At 37.7% G+C, this 23,607-nt stretch overlaps 1 long non-coding RNA gene across 1 annotated transcript in view; it reads left to right on the forward strand.

Annotated features, from left to right (window-relative positions):
- Positions 1-23,607, forward strand: part of LOC308619480 — a 38,003-nt gene that overhangs the window by 1,033 nt on the left and 13,363 nt on the right. Inside the window, exon 2 of the long non-coding RNA XR_014016191.1 lies at positions 1,173-1,374. This is a non-coding gene — a long non-coding RNA (uncharacterized lncRNA). The remainder of the gene's footprint in view (positions 1-1,172; positions 1,375-23,607) is intronic.

The raw sequence follows: 23,607 nt of genomic DNA on the forward strand, positions 1-23,607 counted from the left end.
GCAAGATTGAATTCTAATAGAGGGGATTTTATTATAGTTTTAGAAAAGCATCAAGTGTCAAACAAGGATGTCTTTCACCTTATCTGTTAAGGAAATCATTGAACTTTTGAAAGAATGAAATAGCGAAATTGGCCTTACATTTCCATAGGGGTGTCACCAGAAAATTCTTCCTTTGTAGATCTCCTGGTAGCCCAGAAATATACAGGGTGAAGGTAGAAGACATTTAGAATTAAGGTTCTTTCCTTTCATTGGTAAAAAAAAAATACTGACAAGAGGCATGAAACGCTCAAATATGGAAAACCTGATCAAGCCATAACAGGCATGTGAATACAGGCAGGTCTGCTTCTATACATACCTGCAGTGCTGCTTCTCAAAAAGGTGGAGAAAAGCAGGTTGTTCAACTTCAGGTTACGTACTTCATATGGAATATCAATGAAAGACAGAAGAGCTTTAAAAATCCCATTTTCAACCTATTAGGAAAGTCAGGGCATATAAGGATCCACCTTTTCCCCCACCTAGAAAGATGGATAGTACAAATCCACAACAAAGAGGTCCTATTCTTAAAGTATGCTTTTCCCATTCAGAAAGATTAGTTTTACAAATCTCTCAAAAACTAGGTAATGCTCACAAGCTAAAGAGTATTCATGAGGAGATGTAAAAATGCTTGACTGGCATTATCTGAAATCCTCATCATATTAAAAATGGCTTGATTCAAATAAACTTTCACTCATAAGCTGGGTTATATATCTCTCTTTTACACACTGGAACTTTCTGCTATGGGTTTTCTTCTTCTATCAGTGGCATTAGCTAAAGAGTTTCAACTCGTTCTAAAAAATGGAATATTTTATCTAATACCACTTCCTCCCTCTTCACACATAAACATCATTCATCAGGAGGACCCAAAGGGAAGAACAGGTGGTGGGAAAAGGAAGAGTAGCAAGAATGATTATGATACAGTACCATTTGTAGCAGAATAGATAACAAATTGCCATGGTCAGAGAATCATCGGTAGCCGCTTCTATGCTAGTCTAGATTCCTTCCTGCTTTGGAAATAATCACTGGCTAGATATTTTGAGTCAGAGGTTTCTGCCTTGGAGGCTTGATGAACATGTCAATATCCAGCAAGATAGTCACCTTAATGAAGTCACTGAATAGTATATTTTTAATTCAAGCCCTCAGCCATATGTTGAATGCTCAGAGGACGCCTGCCACAATGTGTCAAGCTTCTGGTCCCTTTGTGAGTAGCGTTTCCCTTCCAGAGAAATGAGGAAAAGGAACTGTACAGTCAAGCATTATACCCTGCAGTGCAAACTCCCTGCTGGCTGTAATTTCAGAAAAAGAAGAACAGAATCAAGTTGCGTTATGGTGATTGGGGTAAGTTTGGGCGATGAGCTAATTCTGATAAATTTCCAACGTTTATGCACTCTCCTTAAAGTTTACAAAATGATTTTATACCCACAATCTCATTTGACTTTTTTGACTACTTGCGAAGTTGGCTAAGTACTCACCCAGTTTTCTATATTTGGAAACTGAGGCTCAGAAAAGTTAAGTGACTTACCTTGGGCCTCACTGGTTAGAAATGGCCTTTGAATAGGGTCTTCTGACTCTAAATCACTTTCATCTCACATACATATAAGTAAATATATATGTATATATGTATGTACATGTAGGTATGTATGTGTATACATGTGTGTGTGTATGCAGATGTTGACAGTGGTGTCCTACTGGTTGGAGGGGGATGTTTACAGTAAAGGCAAAAGAACAGAAGGCAGGCTACCCAGGTTTTATGGTGGGTATATGTTACCTGACAATGGAAAGTATCTTATTTTAGTCTACAACTCCTTTGTCTCCCATCTTTGTTGTTTCTAAAACCGTTTTCAGTGCCAAGGAAAAATAATATAAAAGCCTAGGTAATCGAGATCCATACTAGCAGCAGCCTGGGAAGGGCCTCTTAGGGCATCTGAGAAGGGCGTTGGCCACGTTCCTTTTTTCCTCTCCAGGTATCTAAATGAAAGCCGTCTGCCAGTGTCTGAGCACCGGCAGCTGCTGCCGCAGCAGCAGTGGTGGCGGCCCCAGCTGCTGTAATACTGGTTACGGGTCCCCTGCACAATATATTAGGTGAAATGAAAGCAGAAGCAAGAGAGAGAGTATCAGAGCTGTCTGAAGCATCATTCCAAATGGTATGGATTTAACAATACTTAATTTAAAAAACACCAGCTTGGACAGGAACAAGCTGTTAACATTCAGTGTGCTTTATGGCAGGAAAGAGTGAGCTCAACTCTCGGAATTTCTCTCCCCGGGGACAGGGCCTTACAGTGTTCACTCCAGAGCCACTTGTCTCTTCCTGAGGCTGGGCCTTCTCGCTTGGCCCTCTAGTTGCAGTGACTGTTGTCAAGACAGGGCAGAGGGTCTTCTGGAAAGAACTCAGGGGTGGGAAGTGATGGCGAGCTGGGTAGGGCCTCATCTCCCCTCTTGAAGGAGGTGGCTATAGCAGCACCCAAGTCTTACTATCCTCACGGGCATGTGTGGAAGTGGTTTGATTTCCCTGGCTAATTCTGAAAATTAAAGAGAGAAGAAACAGAGTGAGGATGAATGAGATCAAGCTACTGGAAGCCGACTGCTAGTCTCAGGAGCTGAGCTGGAATTTGAGCAGGGGTCTGTACGATTCACCTAATAGCCATTTAACACCCAAGCAACTGGAGCATTCGTTACCATTTTCAAATCATCTTTCACACGTGACCTAATGTGATATGAACAGAAACTCTACCAGGTAGAGAAGGATTACTATCCTCAATTTATAGATGGGGAAACTGGTGCCCTTCTTGATAAGTGGGTTCATCATAGTTACTTATTAGCAGGTGGGAAATTGGAGCTCTATCTAAGGTTGTTTGACTTTCCCTTGGACAACCCTCTGAGAAGTTGATGAAAACAGCTACATTTATTGAGAGTCTCCCACATGCCAGGCACTGTTCTAAGTACTTTCTATTTATTATTTCACGTAATCCTCACAAAAACCCTATGAATAGGTACACATTATCCTCATATGGATGTTATTTCAGGTAGATTAGCTGTCAACATTCATCATCCAGTGCCTTCTGGAAACGCAGAGGCCTGAAACCTAGAAACTACATTCCCCAGACTCCCTTGCAGTTAGCATACTGGATGCAATTTTTTTAAAAAAGGCAAAACATCTATACAATTTGAGGAGAAACCAGAGTATATGGCTGCAATTTAGATCTGGCCACTCGGAAGCACTCCCGTTAAGATTTGGAAGGCGGCAGTGAGGCAGAGACCACGCTTTGCTCTCTGTACTTGTAAAAATGGCTACAGAGCAATGTGGCTTGCCTGCAACCATGCTAATCGGTCATTACTTTTGTGGGTGTCCAGAGGCAGGCCCGGGACATGCAGTTTTTTAGCTGGATCAGAGAAGGGGGTGTGCAGCCCCTGCATTTCCACTGAGCAGGTGACTTCCTGGCTATGGAAGAGGCAGCAGCTCCCTTGGTAATCTTCAACTGCACAGTAGCACGAGAAACTTCAGAAAGCTCAAACTAGTCTTTTTCACTGACAATTCCAATTTTCTGTGAGTTAACTAATACCTTATAACACTTCCTGCTTAAATTAGCAAGAGTAAATTCTGTTCTCTTTACAGAAACCTTGACCGATTCTTTACCAGAGGAGAAAACTGAGGCATGGAGAATTAAATTACTCGTCAAGATCATATACCCAGAGAGGGGAAGGCCCAAGATCTGAACCCAGGTCATCTGTGTTCATAACCACTAGACAGCACTGCCTCTTTGTAGAGCAAAGGGCCACAGGAGTTCAGAGAAGGGAGAGGTCATTGCTGGTCTGAGGACTCAGTGAGGAGTAAGAATCCAAATGGAAAAAAATGGAAATTGAAAAGACCTTGAGATCTATGGAGACTTTTAGGGATGCAAAGAAAAAGGGAAAGGCTGTGCAAGTGAAGAGAACACAGTAAACAGAGAGAAAGCAGGGACATAGGAGACCCATGCTTGACTCACGCTGACCCACTATTTTAGGCTGCTTATAGGGTAAAGATACGTCTTTTAAATTCTTTGTCCGATAGTCTCAGATCCCATACTCAGTGATCTCCCCCTATGAAGTGTCTAGCACTGCATGTGACATATGGAAGGCACGCAACAAAATTTAAAATTTGATTTGACTCATCTCTCGCTTCCTGAAGCACTGGGAGCCTCTGCTTACCTCTCTTCCTATTGTCTACAAGGCTTAATTCAGGGCTTCTCACACTGTAGGGACTTGGTTAGAATCTGTGACCCTGGCCAGCAGCAGAGAAGAACTCTGGTGGCTGCTTTGTGGAGGGGAAAGAACCCAGATTTTGGAGCCAGATGGTCCCAGCTGTCCTAGTTACTACCAGCAGGGCTCTAAGGAAATAAATTGCTGAAAGTCCCTGAACCTGCTTTTTTGTTTGTTTGGTTTTTGTTTTAAGCTGTTAAGTGATGAGACTACCTGTTCAGGACTGCAGGGCTGTTGTGGGCAGTGGAGCGAGGGGTTTGCAGAGTCTGGCTCAGAGCTTGGTACTAAATAAGAAATCGATAAATCTTTACCAAGTTAGGTGGTGGCTATATGAGTACCCATTGTACATGTCTTTCAACTATTCTGTGTGCTTGAAAATTCTAATAAAATTCTGGGATAAAATCATTATCATAATTTAGATTCTAATTCTAGGATACCCTCCTCCCTGGAAAAAATAAATAAATAAACAAGCAAGCAAACTGATTAACAGAGCACTGAACTGCATTGGGAGGATAGAATTATTCATCACCTTCAAACTGGTGGTTCTTGTTCTTCCTTTTTCTACATTGCTGGGGTTACATCATGGATCTCAGAGACTTGTTATTGAATTAGAGTCAACAAAACACTTATTAAGCACCTATTGTGTGCAAGGCATGATAAATAGAGAATTCTGGCAACAGACAAACTGTCTTTCATAGCCTTTTTGACATAGAGAGACATCAGTTTAATCTTTAAGGTTTGAATTATGGTTGTAATTGTCACATATTAAACCCAAGTGTAATATATAAATCCAAGGCCCTTGATTCTTAGTTCAGTACTATTTCCATGACATCATCCTCTACAGATAAAATAATTATCCCAGAGCCAGACAAGAGGTGAAGGGGTGTGAACAGATTTATAGACAATATAGAGACAGCAGGATTAAAATGCAAAAGCCAAATTCCTCAGCCTGGCATTCAAGGACCTCCCTGATCTGTTTCCTGTCCCAGGATAATAGAAAGTCATGCTCCAGACCAATTGAAATACCTGATTTACTCCAATACTCCAAATCCTCCCACTTCTGTATATTTGTTCATCCCGTCCCTTCTGCCTGGAAGATCCTTCCTCCCACCTCTGCTTCTCTAAAAATCCTTTTTATTCTTTAAGGTGTAGACAATGTCAGCTCCTCCACAAAGCCTTGTACATAATGGGCGTTAGATAAATATTTGTTAAATTAATACAGGCATTAATTAACATATGCTATGTCTACAGATACAGTAGCAGGAAAAAAGAAAAAGAAGAGGAAGAAAAGCAAGCAGAATTACAAAAGAAAAGAAAATATAGTCTCTAAAATCTAAGGGAAAATGTAGATGACATTTGAAATAAAATTTGAATTTCAGAGCAGCAATTAAACTATGGAAAATCATAGAACTCTTCCTCTAAAATAAAACAGATCATTGTGCAGCCTTCAATTTTATTCCTATTATATGGCTTGCTGACACCACCTAGATGCATAGTTTCTCTGTTAAGTTACAAAGATTATCTCCTATCACAATGATAAATACTGTCAAAGAAATATCCAAAACTATCATATAGTGAAATACAAAAAAGAGCCTCTAACTGAAAATAATTTATAATACAGTTTATTTTTTAAGTTTCTGAAAAGGACATGAGGTTTGTGGGCAAAACTGGATGTTTTATCTTTCCTACTTGAAAATGTGGTAGGCCTTTCTTTGGAAGACTTTCATGAGGAATATGGAACTTGGTAAGCATGGCCAAAGGAGAAAAAAAAAAAAAAAGGATAACAACATAGAGAATTGAATACAAGCCAACATCAACAAAAACATGACTAAAATGCAGGTGTCCTGAGGGGAAAATAAGAGGTGTGATTGGCAGAAGCAGGTAAAAGAGTTCAGAGATTTATCTTTTTCACATGTGCATTTCCTAGAAGTTAAAATCTAATATTGGTTTCCCAGCACAGAAACTAGTAGTTGTGGAAAGTATAGGGTTCCAAGGCTAAAGGGGAAAAACGCCCCTCCTTAGACATGATTGTAGAGTGGAAGCCAATCACAAAAGCCTTTGGGAGCAGCTGGAAGGGACACAAGTCCTAGCCTGGAGGTATGTTTGCATGTAAGGCCAGAGAGCGAAGGAGGGAAATTTGCTACATGTCACTTGACAATACTCTGAGGAGTAATGCCAGTGGGGGCACATCTAGGATGTAAAAATAAAGAGGCAGCAAGGTCCAAGGTACACGACTATGCAGGTTTTGTCACGGTCTGCTCTAGAGAGGTACATTATAATCAAAATGGTCACACAGTCCTAGTTTGGGGTTTTGGTGTTTGGTTACATGTCTTTCCTTTGCCCCCCCCAGCTCTCCTTCTGTGCCCCCCTCACTTTCTATCAGTTGGACTGGGATAGAAACACTCTTGTCGGGGACTTCCCTAGTGGAGCAGCGGTTAAGAATCTGCCTTCCAATGCAGGGACACGGGTTCGAGCCCTGGTCCAGGAAGATCCCACATGCCGCGGAGCAACTAAGCCCGTGTGCCACAACTACTGAGCCTGCGCTCTAGAGCCCGCAAGCCACAACTACTGAAGCCCGCGTACCTAGAGCCCGTGCTCCACAACAAGAGAAGCCACTGCAATGGGAAGCCCGCACACCACAACAAAGAGTAGCCCCTGCTCGCCGCAACTAGAGAAAGCCCGCGCGCAGCAACAAATGGATTAAGAAGATGTGGCACATATATACAATGGAATATTACTCAGCCATAAAAAGAAACGAAATTGAGTTATTTTTAGTGAGGTGGATGGACCTAGAGTCTGTCATACAGAGTGAAGTAAGTCAGAAAGAGAAAAACAAATACTGTATGCTAACACATATATATGGAATCTAAGAAAAAAAATAAAAATAAAAAAGGTCATGAAGTACCTAGAGGTAAGACAGGAATAAAGACACAGACCTACTAGAGAATGGACTTGAGGATATGGGGAGGGGGAAGGGTAAGCTGTGACAAAGCAAGAGAGTGGCATGGACAATATATATACTACCAAACGTAAAATAGATAGCTAGTGGGAAGCAGTCGCATAGCACAGGGAGATCAGCTAGGTGGTTTGTGACCACCTAGAGGGGTGGGATAGGGAGGGTGGGAGGGAGGGAGACGCAAGAGGGAAGAGATATGGGAACATATGTATATGTATAACTGATTCACTTTGTTATAAAGCAGAAACTAACACACCATTGTAAAGCAATTATACTCCAATAAAGATATTAAAAAAAAAAAGACCAAACACAGGCAAAAATAAATAAATTTTAAAAAATAAATTAAAAAAAAAAGAAATGCTCTTGTCAGTAGCATTGTAAATAGAATGGCTTTGTAAGCAGAATGTTTACTGTAATCATATGCATTTACTTCCGCTCTCATCATCTTGGTTTTTAAACTCTAGCCTGTATTTTATTTTATTTTTTTATTAAAAAAAATTTTTTTTGTGGTACGTGGGCCTCTCACTGTTGTGGCCTCTGCCGTTGCAGAGCACAGGCTCCGGACGCACAGGCTCAGCGGCCGTGGCTCACAGGCCCAGCTGCTCCACGGCATGTGGGATCTTCCCGGACCGGGGCACGAACCCATGTCCCCTGCATCGGCAGGCAGACTCTCAACCACTGCGCCACCAGGAAAGCTCCTCTAGCCTGTATTTTAAAGGAAAGAATATTTTAAATAACCTATTTGTGGCAGAAATATTAAATAATATCTGTCATTCTTTTTCTGCTTTGGTAATGAATACACAGTACCACCCAGAAAAGAGACATTTCCGTGCGCCTCTTGCAGCCATGTGTGACTATGTGACAACATTCTCATTAAGGAGATGTAAATGGAGGTCTTGGGTACAAGTCCAAGTAATGTCCTTAAAGAAAAGAGCATTTCCTCCTTCACTCTTTCCTCCCTTTTGTGGTTGGAATGATGAAGTGAAGGCTGGAGCAGCCACCTTGGACTGAGATAAACTTATGTGGATGTGATGCCCCCAGAGAAAGGGTCCTGACAGCCTGACACTCTGGAATATCACAGTGCTCCTGGATTGCCTACCTCCAGACTTCTATGAGAGAATGTGTTTAATACAACAGGTACGTTTTAACACAACTTATGGAGGGTAGGACTTTGCAAAACTATCAAACAAATAGAGGCCAAGCTATACAGTATAGTCCTCTGTCAGCTTAGACCATCAGAAAGCTACAAGCCTGGCCCATTTCATACTGGTCTCTTTCAGAACTGCCTTAACAGTTCTCTGAATAAACATTATGCCCCTGGATTTGACTAACGGCTAACATAGAAGTGTGTATATGTGAAATGCTCTTGTGATCTTGTAAAATTATCTAGGACAGTTTTGCCTATATAGCTCAATTATATAAGAATTCCCATGGCAAATTCTCAGCACATAATGGTCAAGTACAAAAAGCATGTCTTTGACAGGCTGGTATGTTTTATCTTTTAGTTAATGAGAGCAATGTAACTCCCTGAGTTTCCATCTTTGCTTAAGCTACTAGGAAGCTCAGAATAAAAATTTGGGCTTGGGGCTAAATCTTTCCTCAGCCTATGGTTTTATCTTTTTTTCTTGATTTTCACATTTTAAAAAATCTCATGTAAGTGGCTTGGGTTTTGTTTTGCACTGCAATTTTATTCTAAACAACTTTTCAATGTGTTTGGGAGCTGGCTATGCACCACTCTGAAGGAGATGGTGGAATAAGAGAGTGATTTTGTGATGATGAAAACACTGTTTTTCCTTATCCTTATGGGGACTAAACTCATTTTTGTTACCATCATGATTTATTAAGCTTTCCAAGCCTATTCTACCCTTGCTAAGGTTTACATTTTGCTATCTTTAGTTATTTGGAGGAACTTTACAGTTATTTAAGAAAACTTATTTGAACTGTATTATTCTTTCTTATATGTTACTTCCATTGGTATAATGCCATTCAAATGGAAAAATTAGTTTCCCCCAAATCAAATTTAATATCTTAGTAGAATTCATAGAACAATACTACACTTTCATTTGTAGAGGTTCTATTAATCAAATTTTAGACTTAGCTGAAGTGATTTTCTACTATTACAGATGATGCATATGGGGGAGAGGTTGGCAATGTCCCAAGTCACCTGATTTACTGGACAATTACTATTTCCATCTGGTTCTAGTTGACTCAGTTACTCAGAGCCTCAAATTAGTGAAGCTTGGGGTCATGAGGGCACTCTTGCCATACACTATACAAATATACTACTTGTCTCAAGGAGGCTAGGAGAAAGTTAATGAATCAATTCCAAATCATCACTACAATTAAAAGAAAGAACAACAACAACAAACTACTCAAACTAGACTGTAAGCCTTGAAAGCAATGTCTGTGTGGTGTTTGTTCATTCCCAACCTTTGGCACAGCTATCTGGCACACAGTAGGAGTCGAATAAACATTTGCTGAATATATGAATTAAAAAAGCACAAGTTTGATTCCTCAAAAAATTAAACATAGAATTACTGTATGATCCAGCAATTCTAATTCTGGATATATACCCAAAACAAATGAAAACAGAGACTCAAACAGATATATGTATACCCATGTTCACAGCAGTGTTATTCACAACAGGTAAAATGTAGAAGCAACCCAAGTGTCTGTTGCTAGATGAATGGATAACTGAAATGTGCTTTTCACCACATTTACATATATACATAGAATTTACATACAATGGGATATTATTCCACCTTACAAATGAAGTTTGACACATGCTACAAAATGGATGAACCTTGAAGACATGACTGATTCCACTTATATGAGGTACCTAGAGTGGTCAAATTCACAGAGACAAGTAGATTGGGGGTTGCTGGGAGCTGGTGGTAGGGAGGAAGTGGAAAATTAATGTTTAATGGGTATAGAGTTTCAGTTGGGGAAGGTTAGAAAAATTCTGGAGATGGATGGTGGTGATGGTCACACAATAATTTGAATGTACTTAATGCCACAGGGCTGTGCTCTTAAAAAATGGCTAAAATGGTGAATTTTAGGTGATGCATATTTACAATAAAAATTTTTAAGGAAGAGAAAAAAGAATACAAAAGAAATATTAATTTACTTGTGTAAAAGCAATCCCAATGAAAGCTCTGATATGAACTCCTAATCCTTATAACTGGGACTAGGTGTGACCATGGATATGTTGAACCCTGCCTGATGACTAAATTTCCTATAGGTTAAGAAAATAAAGCGAGCACAAGCTTTACCAAAGCTACATCAAAAATGCCACCCTCACTCAAAAGGAAAGCAAATATTAGGGAAGTATTTCTCTGGACTGAGTTTTCACACATGTAGATTAGATTTGGTTCTCTCAGTTTAAATGTAAACGAGGCTGGACTCCCAGGGCCTGTGCACTCCCAGGGCCTTTGCACTCCTCCTGTTGTCTCTCGAACGTTCTCCCTCTCATTCTTCTCTGATTCAACTCCAAGGGTTCCTCACTTTCATCTTAAAAGTTCCTCAGAGAGGCCTTCTTAGATCTGTCAATCTAAATTGGCTTTTCCTGTTGTTTGTTTTCAATGCTTCTGGCACAGGACCTATTACAGTTCACAGTTATTATTCATTTGTATTTATATTTATTTGTGTGATCACAATTTTAACGTCTCTCTCTCCCTTATTAGATTGTAAGCTTCATAAGGGCAGGAACCATGCCGGTCTTGTCAACCACCACATCCTAGTATCTAGTACAGGGTTGAGCACATAAGTAAGTGTTCAATAAGTTCTTGTTGAATAAATAAATTTATTTCTAAACAAAAGTCTTCAAAGGCATTGGTGCCACTCGATTTCTTAAGCTGAGTAATGGATAATAGGCACTTTTTAAATACTTTATACACATATACATGTATTAATTTATATCTATATTATGTATACCTTAAACATACACAGACTTTTTATATATGTGTGCATTTATAAATTTACTTTATTTTATTTATTTCTTTATCTTTACATTTATTTCCCAACTATTAATCAATGGGCCAAGGAAGTTGAGTGTTATTTCCTTGTGTCTACTCCCTTCCCTGCCTGCTATCTCAAAGACCATTATTGTGGTTCAGCATCTTATTCTAGTTCTCCCTTCTCCCAGTCCTGAGGTCTGTGTTTGACAGGTTAAGACAAGTAGCTCATTGCTTTGCAAATGAATGCAATTTCATTTCTTCTTTCATTCTGGGATACCAGTTTAATAATGATACTGGTTGGGTAGATTAATAAAAAGGCAAGGGAAATTCCTCTACTTCTACCTTATATATGGACAAAAATGATGTACTGAGCATGTCTATTAGTAATGATATAAGAACCAAAATGATACAGTTTGCTCTCCAAATCAAAGAGAAAAAGATGATGCACATTAAATATTTTTATCATAATAATATTTTTTGATATAGGTTAAGATCTGATATTAAACAAAATTTGATTCTGATATTTACTAAAATCTGCACATTTGTGTATTATGTTTCTTAGAAATAAGATTTATTTTGCTTATTCATTATGCCACTTTTTTTGGAAACACAATATTCCCTTTGAGGATGAAGTATATGAAGACTTGTTTTAAAAGTTATACTTACTAAAAATTAGATTGGAAACAAGTATTTAATTTTCCTTGTAGAATGACAATGTATGATATCTTTAAATGGCCAATATTACCACTCATAGGCCAATATAATGTTTTTAGGAAAAGTTGGCAAAAGCAATTTATGGTGCCATTTGCTTTAGGATTCTATAATTATTTCTCCTTCTTTTGGAGGGTGATTTCCATTGAAACGTGAGTTTGCTCATCAGAGACAAGGATGTCATCCACCATGTGTGTTATAGCCGAATAGGTCTGCTGTTTAGACTTCAAAGTGTTATCCTGGAGACTTCTGTGGTTGATCCAAAGTAGTATTTTCACAGGTCTGTTCAAGGAAGAGCTTACTTTTGCAAAGAATGAAAGCCATGGAAAGAAGCTGGGGGTAGCGATGGTACCCCGGTGTAAAACCTGCATGTATACCTAGTAAAATTTGGAAATTGAATTCATTCTGCTTCCTATTTCATTTTACCCCCTATTAAATCAAAGTATGACACAGGCATCACAAAATCTGCCATAAATAATTCTTCACAACCGTCTGCTTCACTTTGAGTGCCCTGGACTCTCTCCAGCCATAAAACATGGATCTACTTTTACCACTAAAGAGGATAGTTCCCCCTCGGTTAGGGCTGAAGAAGTTGAAACTAAAAAGGAGCTTGTTGTCGAAGCAGTTACTCTGCGTGCCACATCTTATACAACAAACAAACAGGGGTTTCACCGTGGAGCTAGGCAAGTCCTTGAAAATCTTGACAAGATTTACAAATAAGACACGGTGTTTATTTATTACTTTAAAAACTTTCCATTGTGCTCTCCTTGGTAATGTAATATGATGTATATTTTTGCCAAGAATAGGGTGTGGTTGCTCCGTGGCTTAGCCGATCATGAAATGTCATGCTTAAGACTTGAGTCAGAACATCAAAACAATGCAACTCTGGAAGGAGAGTGCCAACAGTCTTCCCACTTCTGCTAGATTCAACTCTATTCGAGTTGGGAGCATTAGAAGGTTTTCTCGTTACTATGTCTAGTCATGACTCCAAAAATATTCTCGGCAAAGCTGGAATTTGGTACTTGCTTGCTTGTGCATTATGAGGATATCTTCTCCCCCTGTAGCCTGATATCCTCCCACATTCCTTCTATTCCCCTCTTCCATCCTTGATTCTTTGTCAATTATTGCTGGTTAATAGCATCATTCTTGCAGGGGTTAAAATCAAATGGGGAGAATCATACTTAGGGATTGCTCTTCAAAACACCCAGCAATGTGGGCTAACAAGCTCACAACTTTTTAGATAACCCAATGAATCCAACTTCTTAAACATTCATCTCCTTAGTTCTGTTGGAGATTTGGGAATCAATTGTTTTCTTTTTTAATTTGACATAGTTCAATACTTTCCCAAGGAATCTGATGAACTAAGCCAGATTGCGGGGTGAGGTTCTCTACTCATCATAGGCCCTCGTGGTATGTAAGTTCCCTGAGTGCAGAGACTTGGTTTTTCCCATTCACTTCTGTAACTTCAGGGTCTAGAATAGTGCTTGACAGAGCTAAGGTAGTCAGTAAATATTTATTGAATTAATGAATAAAATAACTAGTGAGGTAGGGTTCAAAGTACAGCAGAGGACTTGAAGTCAAAAGGTCTAGGTCCATGCCAAGAAACTAGAGCAAATATGTCCAATAAAACACTAATAAAGTCTGTCCAATGAAATACAAAGGACACATTGTTTATGATGTCTGATTTCCTGGATAACATAATGTGTAATATAAAAAACAAGCATTTTATATTTCACGATAATATAAGCTGCTTGAAAGCAGATATTACATTCTCAAATAATATTTGATAAATGTCTAAATAATGGAAAATCCATGCCCACAAGACTATTGTCTCAAGCAGAAGAGTGTAAGGCTTCTACAATTCAGTTATTATTTCTAGTATTTCTATAATACTAAACAACTTAGTCCTGTGTTACTTCTTAAAACATAAAAATTCTGTTTGTTTAAAATATATCTCCACATGGCAGCAAATAACTGTTTTTTAAAATATTGTTGATAAGGGAAAAAGACTCATGCTCTGAACTCCTCAGAATCGGCATGGGAATATTTTTGTCATAAAATCAAAGGGCTGGACTAGATTTGCTAAAGTCTCTTCCAGCTCTAAAATTTTATGACTCTGGATCAAAAAAAAAAAAATTCACCCATGGGGAAGTAGTGTCTTTGTAACTCACTCAGAATTTTCATTGTCATTGGACAGATACTCCTCACGATTCAGCATATTCTGGCTCAAGTCTTGTTCACAGTATGTTAAGCCTCAATAAAGTTTTTATCTTTTAAGGATGCTCTGGAAATCTTGTGAATAAGCTGAGGAGAGCCTATCATGAACCATAACTGAGTTTGAGAATTGATGCCCCAATAAAAGAAGACACCAAATGTCATGAAAGGTTAAGGCCAAACTATGTAAAGTGATCAGATCTCATGTTCAGCCCTCTGCAGAATGGTTGAAGCATTATTTTTCAACTGGGGGTAGTGATTCACTAATAAGTCATGACATCAATTTAGTGTAACAACCAGCATTAAATATAAAGGGAAAAAAATAAGTCGTTCAGAGTAGAGTAGAAAATATTGAGTGTATCCCCTATAGTAAGGGTAATTATTATTTGGTGAAACTTATTTCAGGGGTGTGTGTGTGTATGTGTGTGTGTGTGTGTGTGTTTCAGTGTAGGTGTATGCATACTAGGTCACCAGGTAATATGTATTTCTTCCTGTAGGACACATTCAAAAAAGTTTGAAAACTATTGGTTTAAATGGAAACAGCCTTTTAAAGTCTCTTCAAATGCTATAATTACTTCTGTTAAATCCTGAAGATCTCATGGGCATCCTTCGCAATCACAGAAAAGAGGTAGGGTTTGAATAGAAAGGCTTCTTTCCTCAGAGGAAAGAAGTACCACACTAACCCACTGATTTTGAACACCAGAAGCCTAGGTCTCTGACCAACCTCTTCCATCTAATGGATCTGACTGGAGACACAAGTGCATCCCCTCTTTTGTCCCTGGTGGACGATGGATGTTGGCTACGCCTGAGTATAATTAAGCCTGAGTTAAAACAGAGTACAGGCCAGCCAAAGGATTTTTTTTTTTTTGCGGTACGCGGGCCTCTCACTGTTGTGGCCTCTCCCGTTGCAGAGCACAGGCCCCGGACGCGCAAGCTCAGCGGCCATGGCTCATGGGCCCAGCCGCTCTGTGGCATGTGAGATCTTCCCGGACCGGGGCACGAACCTGTGTCCCCTGCATCGGCAGGCAGACTCCCAACCACTGCACCACCAGGGAAGCCCCCAGAAATGTCTATTTTAAATGGATCCATTAGGTACTAAGGGAAGGGCCTCCACTTACCATCGTACAAGCTGTAAACGATGCCCCTGGAGTTCTGGAAATGGCACGCCTGAAGAGCGCAGCTTGCAACCTTGGTGGCCTGGTAAAGAGATATCATGTATCCCAAAAGGAAAATCTAGTTGACCAAGCAATCAAGAGTACCACAGATGAAATTTGCAGCAACGTGTTAGTGCAGGATTTCCAACATGGCAGGAAAAGTGTGCACCCACCCAGCTCAGGATAGTGGGTTTGTTAAGCATGAAGGCCTCTTAGGTAAAACTTTGCTACTGTCTGAGGAATAGTTATAGGCTCAATAATCTCAGAGGAGTATGGAAAACTTGAAGACTATTCAGAGGAAGTCAACAAAGATGATTAAGAATTGAATAATAGGGCCTCTGAGAAAAGGTATAGCCAAACTGGAATTACTTAGCTGAGATTATTTATCTTGGTGAAGACACATCCAAGGTGTGGCTTAATATGGCCTTCAAGAATATGAAAGGTAATTGTGACTAACTGTTCTTTATGACCTTTATGAAGAGAACAAGTTGAAATGGGAGGGCTTTTAGCTAGAGACAAGAATTTTTAGATTATAAACTATCCAAAACAGAGTGAGTTACCTAGCAAGGATTTTGGGTCTCTTTCTTTACAATAGGGGCTATTTCAACCCCTTCCACATGGATGGGTTTGGTGATCCTTGCCAAGTTCAATGTAAAATGTTGTGGGTATATGTATACACATGTACATTTTTTTTTTCTGGGAAGAGGATTGGTAACTTTTATTAGATTGGGTCCATGCCTAAAAATGCTTTAAAAAAATCGATTATATTCTCATCTGCTTGGATCAGTTGAAGAACACTTTGTCTGAAGAAGGAGAGTAGGCTAGATGCCCTTTCAGGTTTGCGTAGCATCTTATAAGCTGCTTAGGAGACTTGGAGACCTGCATGCATGGCTGCTCTAAATTTTTTTTTTTAATTAATAGTTTAATGTTTGGTTTTTTAAATTACCTTTAAGTGAAAAATGCATTTAGGAATATATATAGGGATACTTGTCATAAAACTGGAGAGTAAGTGGTACTTCTCAGGAATAGTACCAACTTAAAAAAAGTTTGCAACATAGGAACAAATGGGAGAATGGTATTCTGTGGAATATTTAAAACATATGGTTTTTGTTTGTATTTCTTCCAAATGTTTGAGAAAAGTGAACAACTTGTACCTGTATACAATCGTGACTATGAATTCACTATTTTGTTTTAACAAAAAATGTATTTATAAGCAAGCAGTAAAACACTGAAAGAAATCATAATGTTAATAAGTAGGAGGCTATCAGGTTCCATATTAAATTTCTCATACCTAAAGCTTACTTTGCAAAGAACAGTCATTTTAACTTGATGGATTAAACAGTTTTCGATATAGCATAAATGTCAGAGATCCACAAGAAGTGATTAACAAAAATCCTAATCAATCAGGGATAGAGATAATATCCACACACACCCATCCCTATGAATTATGCAAACAGGAAAAATGGCAGCATCACTGAAACAGGTGAAACGCAAAATTCTACTTTGTTCTCACCTCCATGTTTGAAGCAATAATAAAAGGTAGAAAGTTTATGAGGCCTAAAAAAACTCACGTGTGTCTTTGAAGTACATGTGGTTGATTTTGCATACATTTGCCATCATTTTTTATTTGATCATCAGTAATCATTTCTTTGTATAAAATAATTATTTTATGAAACAACGAAATCTTAAATTCTCATTCGTTCTGGCTCCATTATGTAAAATAATGGGGAATAATATACAAACTAGTAGAAAAACCGAGAATCAGAAATAATGAGAGAGAAGATGGGATTAGAACTCTCTTCTCTGGATTCTTGGTCTGGGAGCACAAAGTGTGAGCCTGAGTTGACAGAGTAACAGCAGAGAATGATAGGTACATATACTCCTAGGGCATATTTGACACATTTGCAGCAAACCTTTGGCCTCCATCCTTTTCAGACTTAAAGGAGAGTTGCATGCAATAAAACAACAAGTTCAGATACAGTAAATTAATAACACATGGAGCTGAAAATTGTAAGGTTTCATTTCTGGGGTAGCTAGATAAACAGATATACTTACACAAGAGCTGTTTGAGTCATACAAATTTTAAGCTAGTACTTATGGAAGTGGCAACAAGCTTTTCTGAAAGCTGCTTGAATAATGGTTTTAGTAACATAACTCCTTTTTCCTACCCATTCACATCACCATAACGCAGGTACACATAAAGAAGCTCATTTAGACAGTATTTCATTTTACAGGCATAAAATCAATTGGAAATTACAGATATAAAACCATCTCTAAACTGATGAGCTAGGTTAAAAAGATATATACATATTGGGGGGGGTAAATTGGAAGATTGGGATTGACATATACAGGCTACTATATATAAAATAGATAACTAATAAGAACCTGCTATACAGCACAGTGAAAACTCAGTACTCTGTGGTGACCTATATGGAAAAAGAATCTAAAAAAGAGTGGATATATGTATATGTATAACTGATTCATTTTGCTGTACACCTGAAACTAACACAACACTGTAAATCAGCTATACTCCAATAAAAATTAATTTAAAAAATAAACTAAAAATTAAAAAAAATAAAATAAAATATGCAAAAAAGAGATACATATATACATATATATATATATGTATATATATATATAAAATGACAGTAAATTATCATATGTGGTTCTCATACTATAAAAATTGATGCACTACTGTGATCTTCATACTGAGGCACCTAAAGCCTTTGCAAGGAATACACAAACATGATTGTTTTAAGGGGAAGAATTTCCATATTCTTAACTTCTATATAGACTTTTTTCCTAAAAGTGAACTGGGGGACAATGCACATGCAGTTGTGGTGTTCTGATGGTTTTCTATCCCTGTTTCCATTTTTAAAGCACTCCAGCTTTTCAAAGGTACCTGAAACTCACGTTGCTGTATTACCCCAGGGTGTAAAACTAGGGGCACTGAACAAAAGAATGATTCAAAATACTGGTGTCAGTGAAGCCTCATTTAATTAAGGCATCATCAACACACAGTAGAGTTCCTGTCTTTCCCTGCTTTATGCAGTTTTCGGTAAAGACAAAGCATGGTTTAGGAACAGAATATCTGGGTCTGTTTAAAGCTATTCTGAATGCAGATGTACTGCAGAGTGGGCAATGGGAGTGACAACAACTTTCATTCAACCGTTGTTGCCTCTTCCAGTCTGGTAAGGAATATTAATGGGGCATCGACTTATTTTATCCAGGTCACAGGAAGCTCTTTACTGTATACATATATACATGTATCTATGTATGAATGAATGAATATATGTATGAATCTGTCTTCTTAGAATTAAAAAGTCATATCATTTTCATGCAGCTAAGTATTAACATATCCATTTTCACTGAAAATGAAGTTAGATATTTTCTGACTTTGCTGATTAAGTTACATGGCAAATATTTTTTCCCATTGAGTGAGTTAAATCTGCAGCTACAAAATGTTTTTTTTTTTTTTTTTTTTTTTTTTTTTCTTTTTTTTTTTTGCGGTATGCGGGCCTCTCACTGTTGTGGCCTCTCCCGTTGCGGAGCACAGGCTCCGGATGCGCAGGCCCAGCGGCCATGGCTCACGGGCCCAGCCGCTCCGCGGCATATGGGATCCTCCCAGACCGGGGCACGAACCCGTATCCCCTGCATTGGCAGGCGGACTCTCAACCACTGCGCCACCAGGGAGGCCCTACAAAATGTTTTGATTTGTGTTTTATTAAACATCAGGTTTATTGAGGTATGATTTGTATCCAGTAACATCCACCCGTTTTAGGTATACAATTCTATGAGTTTTGACAAATATATACAGTTGTCTAATCACCAAGATAATCAAGATATAGATTTCCATCACCTCATGTAGTTCCCTTTGTAGTTAATCCTCACCCTACTTTTTATCACTAAAAATACATTCATTGTATGAATGTACGATAATTTGTTTATCCGTTCACTGTTCGATGACCATTTGGGTTGTTTCCAGTTTTTAGTGATTATGAATAAAGCTGCTACAAATATTCCTGTACATATAATTGCCTGTATATATATATATATATATATATATATATATATATATATATATTCATTTCTCTTGTAAATGCCTTAGAGTGGGATGGCTGGGTTTTATGGTAAGTGTGTATTTAACTTAATATAAGCAACTGCCAAAATGCTTTCTGAAATGGCAGTCCCATTTTGCATTCCCACAATATAAGAGTTTCAGTTTCTCTGTATCCTTGTAGCATTTGATATGGTCAAATTTTAAAATGTTAGTTATTCTGCTGGGTTTTAACTAATAGATCACTATAGTGTTTTTTCCCTTTATTTTTATTCTATTTATTTATTTTTAACATCTTTATTGGAATATAATTGCTTTACAATAGTGTGTTAGTCTCTGCTTTACTTTTTCTATTTTTATTTATTTTAATTTTTAAATTAAATTAAATGTATTTTTTATACAGCAGGTTCCTTTAGTCATCAATTTTATACACATCAGTGTATACATGTCAATCCCAATCGCCCAATTCATCACACCACCACCACCACCCCCCAACCCCCGGCTTTCCCCCTTTGGTATCCATACGTTTGTTCTCTACTTCTGTGTCTCGACTTCTGCCCTGCAAACCGGTTCCTCTGTACCATTTTTCTAGGTTCCACATATATATATTAATATACGATACTTGTTTTTCTCTTTCTGACTTACTTTACTCTGTATGACATTCTCTAGGTCCACCCACATCTCTATAGATGACCCAATTTCGTTCCTTTTTATGGCTGAGTAATACTCCATTGTATATATATACCACATCTTCTTTATCCATTCGTCTGTTGATGGGCATTTAGGTTGCTTCCATGACCTGGCTATTGTAAATAGTGCTGCAATGAACATTGGGGTGCATGTGTCTTTTTGAATTATGGTTTTCTCTGGGTATATGCCCAGTACTGGGATCGCTGGATCATATGGTAATTCTATTTTTAGTTTTTTAAGGAACTTCCATACTGTTCTCCATAGTGGCTGTATCAATTTACATTCCCACCAACAGTGCAAGAGGGTTCCCTTTTCTCCATACGCTCTCCAGGATTTGTTGTTTGTAGATTTTCTGATGATGCCCATTCTAACTGGTGTGAGGTGATACCTCACTGTAGTTTTCATTTGCATTACTCTAATGTGATGTTGAGCAGCTTTTCATGTGCTTCTTGGCCATCTGTATGTCTTCTTTGGAGAAATGTCTATTTAGGTCTTCTGCACATTTTTGGATTGGGTTGTTGGTTTTTTTAATATTGAGCTGCATGAGCTGTTTATATATTTTGGAGATTAAACCTTTGTCCATTGATTCATTTGCAAATATTTTCTCCCATTCTGAGGGTTCTCTTTTCATCTTGTTTATGGTTTCCTTTGCTGTGCCAAAGCTTTGAAGTTTCATTAGGTCCCATTTGTTTATTTTTGTTTTTATTTCCATTACTCTAGGAGGTGGATCAAAAAAGATCTTCCTGTGATTTATGTCAAAGAGTGTTCTTCCTATGTTTTCCTCTAAGAGTTTTACAGTGTCCAGTCTTATATTTAGGTCTCGAATCCATTCTGAGTTTATTTTTGTGTATGGTGTTAGGGAGTGTTCTAATTTCATTCCTTTACATGTAGCTGTCCAGTTTTCCTGGCACCACTTATTGAAGAGGCTGTCTTTTCTCCATTGTATATCATTGCCTTCTTTGTCGTAGATTAGTTGACCATAGGTGCATGGGTTTATCTCTGGGCTTTCTATCTTGTTCCATTGATCTATGTTTCTGTTTATGCGCCAGTACCATATTGTCTTGATTACTGTAGCTTTCAAATATAGTCTGAAGTCAGGGAGTCTGCTTCCTCCAGCTCTGTTTTTTTCCCTCAAGATTGCTTTGGCTATTTGGGATCTTCTGTGTCTCCATACAAATTTTAAGATTTTTTGTTCTAGTTCCGTAAAAAATGCCATTGGTAATTTGATAGGGATTGCATTGAATCTGTAGATTGCTTTGGGTAGTAGAGTCATTTTCACAATATTGATTCTTCCAATCCAAGAACATGGTATATCTCTCCATCTGTTGGTATCATCTTTAATTTCTTTCATCAGTGTCTTATAGTTTTCTGCATACAGGTCTTTTATCTCCCTAGGTAGGTTTATTCCTAGGTATTTTATTCTTTTTGTTGCAATGGTAAATGGGAGTGTTTCCTTAATTTCTCTTTCAGATTTTTCATCATTAGTGTATAGGAATGCAAGAGATTTCTGTACATTAATTTTATATCCTGTCAGTTTACCAAATTCATTGAGTAGCTCTAGTAGTTTTCTGGTAGCATCTTTGGGATTCTCTATGTATAGTATCATGTCATCTGAAAACAGTGACAGCTTTACTTCTTTTCTGATTTGGATTCCTTTTATTTCTTTTTCTTCTCTGATTGATGTGGCTAAAACTTCCAAAACTATGTTGAATAACAGTGGTGAGAGTGGACATCCTTGTCTTGTTCCTGATTTTAGTGGAAATGGTTTCAGTTGTTCACCACTGGTAACAAGATTGGCTGTGGGTTTGTCATATATGGCCTTTATTATGTTGAGGTAAGTTCCCTCTATGCCTACTTTCTAGAGAGTTTTTATCGTAAATGGTGTTGAATTTTGTCGAAAGCTTTTTCTGCATGTATTGAGATGATCATATGGTTTTTCTCCTTCAATTTGTTAATATGGTTTATCACATTGATTGATTTGCGTATGTTGAAGAATCCTTGCATTCCTGGGATAAACCCCACTTGATCATTTTATATGATCCTTTTAATGTGTTGTTGTATTCTGTTTGCTAGTATTTTGTTGAGGAGTTTTGCATCTATGTTCATCAGTGATATTGGCCTGTAGTTTTCTTTCTTTGTGACATCTTTGTCTGGTTTTGGTATCAGGGTGATGGTGGCCTCATAGAATGAGTTTGGGAGTGTTCCCCTCTCTGCTATATTTTGCAAGAGTTTGAGAAGGATAGGTGTTAGCTCTTCTCTAAATGTTTGATAGTATTTGCCTGTGAATCCATCTGGTTCTGGGCTTTTGTTTGTTGGAAGATTTTTAATCACAATTTCAATTTCAGTGTTTGTGATTGGTGTATTTATATTTTCTATTTCTTCCTGGTTCAGTCTCTGGAGGTTGTGTTTTTCTAAGAATTTGTCCATTTCTTCCAGGTTGTCCATTTTATTGGCATGTAGTTGCTTGTAGTAATCTCTCATGATCCTTTGTATTTCTGCAGTGTCAGTTGTTACTTCTGCTTTTTCATTTCTAATTCTGTTGATTTGAGTCTTCTACCTTTTTTTCTTTATGAGTACTATAGCTTTAATATGCATTTCCCCAATGACAAATGATACTGAACAATTTTTCTTGTGACAGTTTGCCACTTTTCTCTATTCTCTGGTGAAATGTCTGTTTAGATCGTTTGTCCAATTTTGGCTGGTTGTTTGTGTTTTTATTACCACATTGTGAGAGGTTCTTATATACTCTGGACATAAGTTCTATATCAGATATGTGTTTTGCAATTCTGAGGTTTTGATAAAAAGTCCATTTAAAACATGGGATGTGATAATACCATTTTATCAAAACATACTGTAAGGGCAAAGGTACATAGTACGTTGACTATATTTCAATTTTCCTAATTCTTCCTGAATATATTAAATTAAACAAGGTGTCTCTAAGAGAAAGAGCAATAAGTATGATTAATTATCATGTGATAAGTCTCGGTAAAGCAGAAACAGAGAAGGTAAGTGGCTCTAATGATTCTGTACAAATCATCTTGCTGGTCAAGCCATTTATATTTCTTTGCTTTCAAGTGATATAATTAAGCTGTTAGTTGATAAACTATTAAACATAAATTTTGATGGGTAATCACTAAGTGATTTTTGGCATATAACTCAGAAAGAGTTGAAAGAGTTGAGTTATATTATAACAAAATTCCTTCCTTCAATCTCCAAATTCATTCTTTATATGTAATTGATGTTCTTTAGCATTTATATGAATAAACATGAACATTAGAAATAGGATTTATGAGTAACCCTGTCTCATTTTGGTAATAAATAATGTTTATCCACTGACAGATGGGCTACTTATGAAAAAAGAAAGCCTCGTATATTTTATCTAGAGAATTAGTTTTAATGAAGCATATTACTTATCAAAATCTGTATTATGTATGTTATTACTTGAGTGTTGATAATAACTGAAACAATATCATCACCCAGAAAAACTTTTCTCAAACCTAGAGACTTATGAACATAGAAAATTTAACAAAAATTAAATTTCATTTTATACACGTATTTCTTTTTTGCATATTTTTTCTTTTGTTGGTGATCATAATT

The sequence above is a fragment of the Mesoplodon bidens genome (genome assembly GCF_964165515.1).
Source record: "Mesoplodon bidens genome assembly, chromosome: 6".
NCBI lineage: Eukaryota > Metazoa > Chordata > Mammalia > Artiodactyla > Ziphiidae > Mesoplodon > Mesoplodon bidens.